Source organism: Dromaius novaehollandiae, chromosome 7, assembly GCF_036370855.1.
Source record: "Dromaius novaehollandiae isolate bDroNov1 chromosome 7, bDroNov1.hap1, whole genome shotgun sequence".
In the NCBI taxonomy this organism is placed as follows: Eukaryota; Metazoa; Chordata; class Aves; order Casuariiformes; family Dromaiidae; genus Dromaius; species Dromaius novaehollandiae.
This window is the reverse complement of record NC_088104.1, coordinates 308,278-322,622: the sequence shown is the minus strand read 5'-3', so window position 1 is coordinate 322,622 and position 14,345 is coordinate 308,278. Positions and strand designations below refer to the sequence as shown.

General features: G+C 39.6%; 1 long non-coding RNA gene across 1 annotated transcript; it reads right to left on the bottom strand.

The window, feature by feature from the left end:
• Window positions 1-313: 313 nt before the first annotated feature.
• LOC135328821 (uncharacterized) lies at window positions 314-14,188 on the bottom strand. Its single transcript, XR_010389856.1, has 5 exons — window positions 13,928-14,188; window positions 10,641-10,727; window positions 5,930-6,049; window positions 3,140-3,183; window positions 314-2,496 (listed from the first exon to the last, which is right to left on the bottom strand). It is a non-coding gene; the product is annotated as an uncharacterized LOC135328821 (long non-coding RNA).
• Window positions 14,189-14,345: the final 157 nt, after the last annotated feature.

Here is a 14,345-nt window from a genome sequence, read left to right as displayed (position 1 = left end):
ATTCATTGCTTACCCACTCCATCTTGAAACGGTCCCCAAAGGAAAATCCAGCACGGGGGAGTGAATTTCTAATTTGCTACAATAGTTTTACATTTCATAATTCTTTTCTTGTATAGTTGCATTGAAAGCAGAAAAGCTCCGCTGGCATAAAATTGAACTTTTGAGGTATAGGGATGATCTTTCCTTTTGCCTATATTGATTCATGTCAAAATCCATTATGTTGCAGATACAGGGAGCTTCATCCAAAGGGAAACATGAAACAGAATACTAACTTGCCATAATGTAGACAAGAAAAAGGGTATAATAGACTCTCCCTGTACTAAACCACATTTATTCAGAAACAGCTTACATGAGGAATGTCTTCCCAGAAACCCCAAATAAATTATATTAATTTTGCTACTATTAAATGTAATTGGCCTTATGTAGTAAACAATACATTTACTCTGTGCTCTACATGTACATCTACAAGAAATGTAACAGCAAACATTTGCAAGTGTGTCCGTGCATGCCCATACATACATAAAGTTCTTTCTATGTACATTTTTCCTTTAAAAGAATGGATTTAAATTACCATCACAATCATGAGTTAATCCTATGCAGTTTGACTTTCTTTGGATAAATGCTTCTTTGAAAACATTCAAGAGAGTTTGGAATCATTAGCTATATTTTTGTTAATCATACATATGTTAAATAGAACTAAGCTTTGGTGCTCTTATACATAAACATTATGACTATGTACATTTGAAAAGTTAAAGTATTTTGTAATTTTGCACAGGTCTCACTGGACAAAAGAAACCCAGTATACAAGCAACCTGACTGTAGACTTCTCAGGCTTTTCAAGATAAAAAAAATTACTTTTGTTAGTTCAGTAAAGTAGCAAGATCTCGCAGTAATCAGTGAGTGGAAAAAAAGGCTACATTTCCAAGTCAGTTAAAGCAGCTATTCCAAAATTGTTTCAAGACAAAACAAGTATATTTAAATAAATGATAAAATGCACTTTTTAAATGTGGCAATGGTGTGCAAGCTCATGTTCCTATTGCAAACTTATGTACACATTGCTGGTACAGCCAGTATGTTTTTATCAATACTATTTTTGTGTGTTGCTAAACTTATCTCTAGCATCACAAAGGTTCCTGAGTATGCTGCCTTCAAGGTTTGTGAGAAGTCCCACAATCCTCACAGCACATAACGGCAACTGCTTGGTAATCAAGCCAGAGATCTACGTATGAATGTAACAGGCTGTAATTTAGAGGATGTCAGTAATACCCATTCGAGTGAAGTTTGCAGGACCAATCCCATCATACCACCAATCATTCCACTGTCAAATACCATGTGCCATGTTAGTTTTCAGTAGAATGTGAAAAGAATGATAGGATGTCTGTAGCTGCACAGGTCAAATCCAAACCACATTTTTGTGATTCATTGCAGGATATATGAAAAATAAACTAAAAATACTCAGTGCAAAACATAATACGTATGTTCATTTTTTAATAAACAAGGTGAAAAATGTGCTATGGTGAGCGCTATTCCGTTTCCCCACCAATGTGGGTAAGAATGTTTACACTCATTTTATGATAAAAGCAAATGGGACAGGCCTGTTAATATGTATGAACCATAATTTCTGTAATGTTATTCATATTTGTAAATGACTATAAAAATACAGTTTACACATTCTAGGAATGAACTGGTAGAAAAAGCAGCTCTAGTAATGAACGAGAAACTTCCTAAATAAAAATGACTGATAAATTCTTTTCCTAACAGCCAGTTGATGTAGGACAAACACCGTGCTGCAATTCTTCTCCAACAGTTGTCTGTGTCTGAATTTCAAACACATTTGTATGCTAGTCTTTGTTAGCAGCAGTAAATATCTTATGGTTGCCAAGAAAACCTTATTTTGCACTGATTCCTCTACTTTTTGCAGTGCAAATTCCTCCTTAGCATAAAGGAAGTTAGAAATATTGCAGACGATGGTTTCTGGAGATCATGATCTCTGACCTTTATCTGCATTTAACAACAGCTTAAATTCCACATTTTGTTCAGCACGGCATTCACACAAAAGTCTTCTAAATAGGCCCCTACCAGCTGCTATTCAGTGTGTAAGAGCCGCTTCCATTGTAGGAACATTTTCTCCCACATTTAGTTGTTTTAGGAGTAAAGTATAACTGGTTATATTTTTAGGGCTTTTTTATTCTTTAAATCTTTAACAAGGAGTGAAAATGCTAATAGTCTGCTATACATTTTCTTTCTGTGACTTTCTGCCAAGTATAGTTAAATCGTCAGTCAAAACACTAACAGTTTTTATGTTAATGATGAGAATAATTTGAATAGTAGTTTGAAAAAAGTGACTGTTTCACTAACATTTTAGTTCCCATCCATCCAACCAACATTTACAAAGAAAGCAGACACTTCTCTCTGTGGTAAGTCCTTATTGTCACAGCTTGTATCCAAATCCTCCCTTGACTACTTTAGGAAAAAATAGGTTTGTAGTCCTCAGCTCTGCAAATGAGAAGATTAAAAAGCACTAAACAAATATATTAAGAATATGATTATAAATGTAAGATCTAATTATTTTTAGTCTTTCTTGTGAATGTGATGTTATATATTGGCTATACAGAATAGACAGGCTGTATAAAAACAGTTTACTATTTATAAAATCAAAAAAATTACAGAACACCTAAATAAAAGCCTTTTAAAATGTATTTGATGTTTAAAGCAAAAAAATGCAGAAATATTTTACTTGAAGCTAGCAGAAACAAAAGCATTTTATTTTCCTGAAAAATGAAAGTTATAAAGTTAAGATGCATGTGAAATAGGAGAAGCCTGAATTTAATTATCCCTGAACACTAGGTCCAGATTTCCAGGGTGAGCAGCACAGCACTCTGAATCACTGGTATTTTTACTCAAAATGGAGCACAATAAGAGCACCAGGCTCTGTACTCAGTAAGGACTGTGTATTTCTCCTAAGACCTCAGTTAAACAAAAAAACAACAACAAAAGCAAAGAAGACGGTATCTTCAGGGCAGGGAAACTCAGTCTCACTTCCACAAGACCATCCTGGATAGCCCTCCTGTCCCTCTCCCCTGTCCACAGCTGCTCAGAAGCCAGGTTGAAGCCTTTAGACTCTCTCCAGATCACCTACCTGTTCTGGCATGCAGAGGTGGACAGAGGCTGATCTTTGAGCATCTGTGTAAAAGGAAGGAAGAGGAAAGTCTATTAACATCCTCCGCTTCCCTCAGACATGTGAATAAGGGCTAGATACACTAGGATAATGGAAAAAGAAATTAGCACACACAAATTCACCTTTGCTGGATCAAGGCAGTATGAACAAAAAACAATCCAGTTTTATATAGGGGCTGCATATCAAACACCCAGTGGTTTTAGAAATATTATTAGGAAGGAAGTCTCCTAATTAATTTGTTTCAGGCTTCCCAGATTTCACGCAAGCTTGCCTTAAAGGAAAAAGCCGTATAACACTGACTACAGATTCTGATTTTGGGTTCATTCCTTCTAGGCACCAAGATCCAGATTCATTTAGGGGCACAGCAGTAATAAAGTTAGTTAATTGTTAGGCTATTTTGTAAGCACTGGAGATCACTACCTCCCCCTCCAGCTGAATTAAAAAGATTATTGCTAACGCGTTCTATGCTAAAGGTATTGTCTGCGTGCTAGTTGTGGTATTGATCTCCATCATTGCAGGAGACTTAAAGATGCCTATTTTGTGCATGCAAAGAGGCTTTGGAGTTGTGCTGTATCTGCGGCAGTGTCTGTAGCTACATGTAGTTGCAGAACAGCAAATAACTAAATAATTTTACAGAAAAAATAGTCACTTCCAGGCAAACACAAAAGCGGTTAGCTGCTTTTTTGTTTTGTTTTTGCTTTTGTGACTCCTACTGCCAGATGTGCAAAATTAAATTCCAATTGGGCCCCTACATGTTTCTGGAGAGGGACTTCAGGTAAATCAGCTGAAATTCTGGGAGTTCAGCATGTCACGAGATTGCTCCATAGCTCAGTGTCTGGGGAAGGTGTTTTTAACTTGCTGTACTGAAATCGCCGACACCCATGCAACATCAGACATTCTGAGAAAAGTAAAGATAGTCTTCTGCTATGTATCATGTCCTCTCTCTCCTTTCCTCTCTCTCATTAAGGGACCTCTCCTCAGTCTGATGTAGAGCCATTTTGCCAATAGAGTTAGCAAGCTCACACTGCAAGAAAGGAGCAACTCAGTAATGGGCAGAGATCCAGTCTGACCCCCTTCCTATCTATGGGACATTCAAAGGATGTGAATAAGAACACAAGTATATCCACAGCAGGGCAGAAGACAGCATAAACAGTCCATCATCTTGTTTCCAAGAGTGGCTAATGGCAGATATCCAGTAGGAGCACAAGCATAACACAAGATAGCAGGGTGGGCAACCTCTCCAATTTTTTTTAGAAACTCGTATACTGAGGAGGTACAGTTCAACTTTCATTCTGGTAAACAGTGTGGAATTAATTCCAGACTGAATCCTTAGGCACCTGCACTACTTCGTGCTCAGTAGTGATCTAAAACCCAAGTACAATGTTACAAATGCTTAGGGAAGGAATAGAGTACAAAAGTGAAAGTGCCACTATACCACTATTAATCCCTAGCGTGTCTGCATCGTGAATAATCGGTTCTGTTCTAGTTACTCCTCTTGAACAAGATGCAGTAGCACCAAAAAATGGAAAGAAAAGATGTTCAGAGTTACAGAAGTACTTGTGTAATTGAAATGTAGATTAGAACCTTTCAACTCAGAAAAGAGATAAAGTAGAGATGAGGCAACTATAAAGTCAGGACTTGAAAAGGAAATAATTATTTGCTATTTCTCTTCATGTAAGAACTAGGAAATATCAAATTAAATTATTAGAGAGCAGGTTCTAAACAAAAGGAGGATATTTTTTCACATAGCACAAAGCTGAACTACGGAGTTATTACTGCAAGATGTAAAAAATATCCAAAAAGTTCCAAAAAAACCCCATAATTAAGACCCATCAAAGGCTGTTGAAAACAAGGGTATAAAGTCCAAATTGCTGAAATGTGGGATTGTTGAAACAGAGGGATGTCTCACAGGATGCTTTGCCCTGTTTTTACCCTCTTTGCTAGACGTCTACTGGCCATTATTTGAGATAAGACCCCACACTGACTGGACCTTTTATCAGCCCAGTATGGCTATTCTTACGTTCTAGCAGGGGAGTGCAGTTCAGTTCAACCTCTCCCGCTCAGCTTCGCTGCACTCACGTTCCTTTCTCAGGAGGACTCACACCCAGCTAGATCCTCCTTGTTTCAGATTGAGTTTCCTCACTTAGCAAGATCCATACTTACTTCAAAGACAAATCTCCAGAACATCTCTTGCCAGTATAAAAAGGAAGAGTGCGAAGACATTGTTGTAATGTGTGTGTGTACATACACACACACACACACACACACACATATATATGTGTATGTATGTATATATATAAATCTAATTTTCTATCTTTACTATTGCCTGTCAGTTGGTACGGGTGTATACACCAGCACTGGCAGGATGCATGCTAGCACGCCCGCTTGGAACTGGATGTGAGCAAAGTATTCAGGCCTTACTTGTGCTAACTGTGTCCGTAGTCTTCCACACACCTTCATGGAAGCCACTTCTTACTCTCGTGGACATAAGGGAAGCTGTAAATAGGGAGTGGCAACGGTTGCAGAGCTCTCGGAACAAACTTGGAGGGCGGCAGGAGGCAGGAGTGCTGGGCAATACCACTAGCTCAAGGTGTCTTCTATAATCTCTCCTGAAACTTACCTGTTGTCAGACTCCTGGGAACCAACCTGGCAGACACGTTCAAAGTTCAAAGGCTGGCACTGCTTAAATGGCAAGAGGTACTCTTTTCTTTTTCACAACCCAAGGGCCTCCATGTTTGTAACAGTGCTTACCAAAAATGCTTTCACTGTTTCCTCTTGGCAAGAAGGTTGTGTCCTCCTCAGTGGTCTTTATGCTATTGTATATTTTAGTTGAAGGCATGGGCTTGTAATGAGCACAAGCTGCAGCTCCTTCTAAAAATGATCCAGAAAATACAGTTAGTGCATAACACAATGACCCACATATTAAGCAATACTAGCTACTAACTGATTTCTAGATGACTTTAATATTTTTGGTTCTAAGTTACAGAGCTCTAAAATAAATTGATTCCAGCTAATTTGGGGGTAATCTCTTTTCTTTGTGATTCTTTTGTACTTGTTATTTCAGAAGGGATTTCCATCCTATTGAACTCTATATGATCTTTGGAGTAAACTGTAAGAATATATTCTCTTTTTCTCAAATGATGAGGGAATTTTTGTGGAGTTATACTATAGAGCCAACAGCTAACATATTTTATTGACAGTGAGCCATTTTTTAAATTATTTGGTTAATTATTTCGTTTTGCATATGCCCTTGAAGACTTGTGATTAGCACATTTTAAAAAAAGTAACTGACTGCATTCTGGCAGCAACCTAATATTTCAATTCGCAGGAATTCTTCTTTCTCATCATTGACCCTCATATGTATTTCACTCTCTTAAAAAGACAGCAGCACTGCAAACATATGACACTGCAGTATTTCTGAGTGTTTCTCTACTGGAATCAGTGCAGAAATTCTTTGTGTCTGTTCTGCACTGGGGTAATGCTGGGAGAACTGCAAGATCAGAAGACTAATCTTTTTGCTTCACAGTCAGGCAATAACCACCTCTGCTTCCTTTGGATACTTAGAAGATGAAAGGAGAGATGAACTGTTAAGAACAGTTCATCTGGCACACCCTTAATATAAACGCATCGTAGATGTAGAGCCAACTCCTCCATATTTCCATAACCCTGAAAATCCACTTAAATGGAAAGTATCAAAAGCTTCCCAGTGGTGAGTTGCTGAGCAGAGCTATCTAACTGTCCTCGAGTAAAAGTAGATCCACAGCTAATGCTAAGACAGACTAGAAGCACCCCTATTTCAGAGACCACATCCTGATCTAGAAGCCAGTGGCCACGCTAGGCTCTGACAGACTGTCGTAGCAAGTCCATCATTAAAGGAATCATTGTACATGCATGTGGGAGTATACGCTGGATGCTCTGTCCCTGTTCACAACTATCGGGTCAGCACTGCAGCATGCTGTGCCTAATTGTGCCAGGGATGGAATACACATTGCATTTTTATTTCAGTCACACTCATTTTAGACACAGACAGAAGAACAGATCTGTTTGCATGCAGTCTCATACATTACATCATACTGGGCTTTACCAGTTACTACAGGCAATGTGGAAAGCAACTGCATGTATATGCTATGCCTTGCTATTTCCCCTTCATTAGGTACCCTAATTATTAAAACCCATGTCTGTGTGTGGCCTCAGACTCTTCCTTATTTATAGATCTCTCTCCCAAGTCACAGAAACACATGCACACACACAGCTTCTACCTGAAACTTCTTTTAACAGCCACACAACAGCTCCACAGCCTTGGGCTCTGAGGAGAGAGGGCCGAGTTGTGGAAAGAAACAGTAAAGCTTAGCACCTTCTCAAAGGGCAACGAGTGCAGAAAACAGCCACATTATAAAATATAAAAATATTTTAGGGCTGTCTAGTATAAAAGCTTTCTTTCCTGCTGCCTAATACAAGCGAATTATATTGGCGTCACATAGAATGCCGTCAAAAAGCAGATCGTGAAAGTCAGCTTATAATAGCAGTATGCTATGGACTGTCTCTCCCACTGGGAGACTTAAAAATAAATGGGAGCATTTATATGGAGGTCAGAGCTACTTACAGTCATACGGCACACAAAGAGCATGAGAATGCATAAGGAAAGGCTGAACCTACTTACTGGGACTGCACATTGTACTCAAAAATGCATGGCTAGAGGCACTGCATGCCCTGTAGGTTGCCTCTGAGTTAATTTAAATTACATGAACCCAGAAGTCAGCTTCAGATAATTTGCCTATAGCAGATTTTCAGAAAAAAAAACAGGAAATATAACAACAGTTGTGTTCTTGCTTGACCCTTAAAAGCAGCTGAGGAAGAAAAGATATCTTGTAGCATCGACCAGCACCTGTAGATAAGAATGAAAACTGAAGATGTGTGTCACCAGCTATTTTTGACCTAAAACTCTGGGCTCCAAGTCCAGTATTTGGTGTATCTCCCCACAAACACAGTGAGAAGTGTCCTATATCACAGTCTGCAAAACACTGATAGAGGATATCATCACAACATGACAAACTTGACAAAAGGCAACTAAACCACCTAAATTGTCTGATATCCCATAGATTCAAGGAGCAATTTTGCTCCCTGATCTGTTCCTGGCATCATCTGTGTTGTCCTCTTTTTGTCATTCCCAAACCTCTTTCCAGGAGGTAAAGGTGAACATATGTGCTGTCTCAGGCCCACATGCACCTCCTTGGTAAGAATCTCTGAAAATATCTTACACCAAAAGCAGAAATGTCTCTTCATCTCCCCTCTTCCCCCTTCCCATCTCCCCTGACTGGTGGCTCCCCAACCTTGGCCATAAAAAAATACTTTCCTTTTCTCCTTCAATTTATTCATCCTAATGTGATATAAATGGGCACAGTAGAAAACTGTTTTTAGTGCAAATCACTTGTTATCAGGTAAACTCTAACTGTATTTATGTGCATTACCTTTAATTCAGTAACTATATATACTTTCAATGTTACATTATTTAACATTCCTGCACTGTACAGAAGAAGAAAGTAAGGCAGCCAGGGAGTAGTTAAGCAGCTTTTCCACAGATGAAATATGCTTCTGATATACCTAATTAGAAGCCAGGACAATACCTAATTCTGATACACCATTAGAAGCCAGGACTATGTTCCTAAGCCTACATTTGATTTATTAAGTAAAATCTCCTTGATATTTATTTTCTCATTTACGTTAGGCACAGGAAGAAGAGATCTACTCTGGTCTTATTTTCTTAAGTGCACACCAAGACCCATTTTGCTCATCTTGACTTTTTCTTAATTAAATTTCAAGAAAGGGATATTACTCTGTCCAACCAATATGGCAAGAGCAACAGACAAGTACAGTCTCACCAACAGTTGAAAATGTCTTCTGTTTTAATCATATTCATTTGTTCCTAGCCCTCAAAGTGATGGACAAAATATAAATGAAGGAAAATAAGTAAGCAAGTAAATAAATAAATACAGATAATTATTTTACAACTCTATTGCCTGTATTTCAATTGCAGGAAAAGCACAATGATCCCCATATTGTGTGTACATGCAACTATTAATCTCTGACACTTTGCTCCTCCCACTTCCTTCTCTGCTTTATCTCTAAACTAGTCACTAGAAACACAATAACAATAATTATCTTATTTCTGGACTCCATTCCATTCTCATCAACAGAATAGCAAGACATATTGTACTCCCCACTCTACTCACATTATATCCTCAGTAGCAGAGCTCAGACAGGTTTTAGCAAAATCTTACATTACCATTACTCTTGTCTGTACACGTTTTATAGTCCCATATGTTTATGTAAATATGTGTACTGTTTTGTGCAATTACTTGATTCTAAGTTAAGCACGCAGAAGTGTATCTTCAGGCTATCCAGGTTTTCTTAGGTTTTCAACAGCAAAAATTTCTTCCTAAATTAGGCAGACATTTTCATTTTCACTGCTCTGCTGTGGGATAAGTGACAGAAATTAACTGCCTCCTGCATTTTTCTTCACCTGCAGAGATCAGATGCTCTCTGTGTCTGAAGGCATCAACACAGATAGGACGATTAAAGAGAAGACTGAACATACCTCTATTTTCTCTAAAACATTTTGCAACTTTCCACTGTTAGCTTCATATATGTAAAAAACAGTGAATCAATCCATATGTATGATTCCAGATGAAAGATTCCTTCTCTTCAATAGGGCATTTGTATTCAAGGTGTGGGCTTTTACATAGCTTTTTTTTAATGATACAATAAAAGCTATTGGAAAGGGGAAAGTTAGTGGTGTTTCCTCTTGTCTATTGAGAAACATATTAGTTTTGAAGGAACTTTTTCTTTTATGTTTATGTGTCTCTGTTTATATTTGCTTTGGCTTTAGGGAGAAGACTAATTGTTCCACAGAAATGAATCAGAAAACACAGGTCACCTGAGAAGACAAACTAACAGAAGTTATATATATAAGTTATAAGTTATATATATAAGAAGTCTTGGTGTAGGTAGTTTAAGGAAGCAGACTTTAAGCAAAGATTTTGAAACATTGCTGCTTTCTACAATATTAAAAATCCAGAAATAGGAACTACAGAAAATGGAAAAGAACCAACCCTTTTTATAGAACAGAATCAAAACAATCTTTAAAAATTCTAAAATACTGTTGTAACTTTTAAGATGCATTCTTTTAACCTGAAATTAAAAGCTTCTTTGCAGTTCGGATGGTTAGAACGAGCCTTTCACAGTCATCATACTTAGAAGGGTTGCTGAAGCTGTGGACTGTGATTTGGATCTGGCCTCCAAGGACAACTTTTGAGTTCATAGTCCACTTTCAAGAGTCTTCTTTCTTGTGCAATGCTTACTGTAGGAAGCCTAGCATGAACTCTGTTTTTGTTCACATCACAGTTCACATTTCCTGTGAACAAATGTTCACATTTTCTTTATATGTAACATGCTGGGAACTTACTTATACGGTACAGCCCTTGGGGTTTAGGAAGTCGACCAAGAACAATCCCACAGCTCCTCCACCTTGGCTTCCAATCTGCCGGCGAACCTAGAATACATTTCAGTGTCATGCTCCATAACTATGCTGCACACCAGAGTCTGCTGTTGAAGTACAACACAAAGAAGAAAAGGCATGGCTCAAGAATTGAAGAAAACCATTGGCATCTGTATAATATCTATTTGTAGGGACTGTTTCTATAGTACTTGTTTTAGCTGATACAATAAAGGGAAGAGAACAAGTCCGCATACAACCTAAACTAACTTCTCTATGCAGAAAAACACAGTAAAAGGATGATTTACGATTGCACTGGTTTTGGTTGTCTGCAAGTTCTTCAGCCTGTTCCTTTTCTGCAGTCCCTTTCCATGCTTCATATACACAGCAGGCAGTGTATTCCATAAACTGTATTTCACAGTAAGTGTCTAACGGACTGATTCTTGACTCTTGATGCTACAACATGCTGCCTGCTGCCTGTGAAGGTCTTCTTCCTCCCCGTGCCCAGCTTTACAAACCTGAATTGTTACTGTAGTAATTGGGACTATGTACGTGAAGATATTCCACATCCAAAACCCTTTTCTTGATTTGGACCCCTTTACTGCAGTTTCTCACTAAGAGGGTCAAAATTCTTAGGATTCTGCTTGAAGTCCTTTGTAAAAAAGCATATTCAGGATGCAGTCTAAACTGCACACAAATTAAAGAGGTCAGTGCTCTCTAATAAAATTCTTGCAGTCTGGTCAGAACTGTGAAAACCCTTTGGAAAGTGTCTATTTCCAGACGGTAACCAGAAGGGAATTGTACGTAAGAATGACTTACAAACATGGTTAGGTGAAAACTAGACAACACCAACTTCATATTAGCTCAAAATTTCAGACTAAGTTCTACTAAAGAAGAGATGCTATGGGAAGTTCAGTCACTTGAGGGAAAACAGCTTTTGTGAGAGGATGGAAAATGGGCAGTTAGGGATAGTAACTCTGTCAATTAATCTGACTTGAATCTACCTGCTTCCATACCTTTGATAAGGTTAAAGAACATGATTAAACAGAAGCACTCTCGACCTGCTACTTTGCTATTTACAAGAATATTATTACATAGGCTTTTGTAATTTCAATTATGATCTTCCAATGTTTTTGACATTTTCCTTAAGAGAAATCCCAAACTGTATTTCAGGTCCATGAGATTGTGAGTTGTTGCCAGAAGGGCACAATGTAATGAGTCTTTGTGAAATGTGTTGATACTGATCATTAGATCTATCCTGTCCCAAGATGATATATTTATAATTAAACTAATTTACTTACGCAGTGTAGCAACATTACACAGAAGGTCTTTGATCGCGTACACAGATTTACAAAAATGCAACTCTGTGAGCTCAAATAACAGCGTAATTTGTCTTAATCCTAAGAAGAGGAACGAAGTCACGCCAAGGGTATGCCCAAGAAATGGTTCATAGATTGTTACTAAAAGGGTATTGCATCACCCCTCAATACAGATCATGTATCGCATCGGGCAGTGCTAATGTCATGGATGTTGTGACATCTTTCTTAGCACCCCTAGTGAATCCTCTTCTGATAGCGAGACTGGGCTGAACAGCTCTGAAATTTTGTATTGGACTGAGCTCACCCTACATACCTTTTAACTTTCTTCTAAAAAGAAAAACATAATGGATTTGCTTAGTGGTGGCCATGATTTGTTCTGGTAGCAGGAGGGCTGTATGCTCTGTCCTCCTCATTCATGCAATCATTTTGACTACTGTGTGAAATATCTGATTTGTGAATTATAGTTGACTGATGCATGAATAAAAGATAGAATGCCTCCTTTAAGCACTGGATTTACTGTAGGTCTAACACTTTCTAGCAATGTTCTTGTTTGCTAACCAGGAAAAAGGACAGCTGCTACTGCTAGAATGATTTGTGAAGTCCATTCCCAGCTGTCCCATTTCCCTGGAGACAGATATGCCAAATAAATGATATTGGCAGGGGGAACAGCCTGATTCTGGCTGCTACGGCCAAGCTTTTTCTGAACGCAATAAGCATGCTGTTGAGCATGCCAGTGAAAGCCAGCAGGCCCACAAGCAAAAAACAGCAGCCAGAAGTAGGCTGCTGCCCTCAGAACAATACTGTATAAAAATCAGAAAAGCATGCAGCTGCTTTTTCTCTCTTTACCCCTTTTGACTTCATCTCTGCTTTTTCTTCTCAGACTATTTTTCTGTAAGTTTAAGTTGTTAAGGTGCTTACACATTCTATGCTTTTTCACAGTTCTGCTATTGAAGTTATTTCTAGGATAACCTTTCCCTTCTATCAGGTTTCATTCAGTTGCTTCTCTCTCTTGTTTCTCTCTCCATTTCACCAGTACTTTGCCCATAATTTCTCTATGGAAGAGAACTGGTGAACAAACCAGCCACAATCCAAACACATGGAACACCACACTTAAAAGCACGTAGGGATAACAGAATGAAGGAAGTCGCTAAACATAGCAACTGGCCCTGCCATTTAGAAATGCCACCCGGCTGGTTTGTATCCAGCCTGGCTGGTCTTGCTCACACGTGTCCCAGATCTGTCAGAGCTATTAGGCACGCACACGTTGAATCTGCATGTGTTGTAGCTCTCTGCCACGGCACTTGGTTTTGGTTTTTTGCTTTTTCCTAAAGAGACGCACACCCCTTATCCAGCCTGCAATGACACAATCTAGGGCACTCGCTGTGGTGCTGAAATTCAGGAAAGCCTTGCGCTGGGCTGATGGCAGATGGGTATTGGATTACGGAAATGCTGAGACTTGTGACTGCAGTGGCAGAGAACCCGGACTTCACACCAAAGGCAAACCCAGCCTTCTTCAGACCCTGGTTCATGAAAGGCGATTGTGTGAGATCCCTACCCTATTTTGCGGAGTGCAAAGATGCCAGAAACCACCATTTGTTTAGGACTGCCAACATCTTGCAGAGGCTGGCATTTTCAGAATTCGACAGATTATCTCCTGATTTCATAAGGTCATGCAAACTCTTGCCCTTGAGTAAAAATGTCTGCCACTGTCTGTGACTTTCAAGAGGACAAAACTGAAGTCTGAATACAATTAAAACGAGTGACATCTCCATAGCTTCGCAGCTGAGGAGGCTGCCTCCAGTACCACCATCCCGCTGTGTTCCTCAGGGGACTGAAACCAAACCCGGGCTGTGCGAGGCTGCTCAAGGGACAGTGTGGATTTATTTATAAAACAAGACTGAAATTAGGAAGAGTATGGAGAATAGGAAGAAAACTCACACTTTTGCTTGCAGTTTTAAGGCTGAATGTTGACACTGGTGGTTGATTCCAATTGCCGTCTTTGCGTGCTTCTCCAAGGAAAAGAAAGAAATTCTGTCTTTAATGCCTGGACTTTTCAGTTCGCCTTAATTTTGCAGAGTGCCATAATTATAACCTGTGGACAGCTGAGGTGAGCAGGACTAAATGCAGTCTCGGGTCCCTGCGTGACACCGCATGCTTTCTGTGGGGACAGCTCCCGCTGACCCGCTGCCTCGGCTTGGCGCGGCGGGGCGGGGCGGGGCGGGGCGGGGCACGGCGGGACGAGGCGAGGCGAGGCGCCGTGAGGCGGGGCGGGGCGAGGCGAGGCACGGCGGGACGAGGCGGGACGAGGCGGGGCGGGGCGGGGCGGGGCGAGGCGAGGCACGGCGGGACGAGGCGG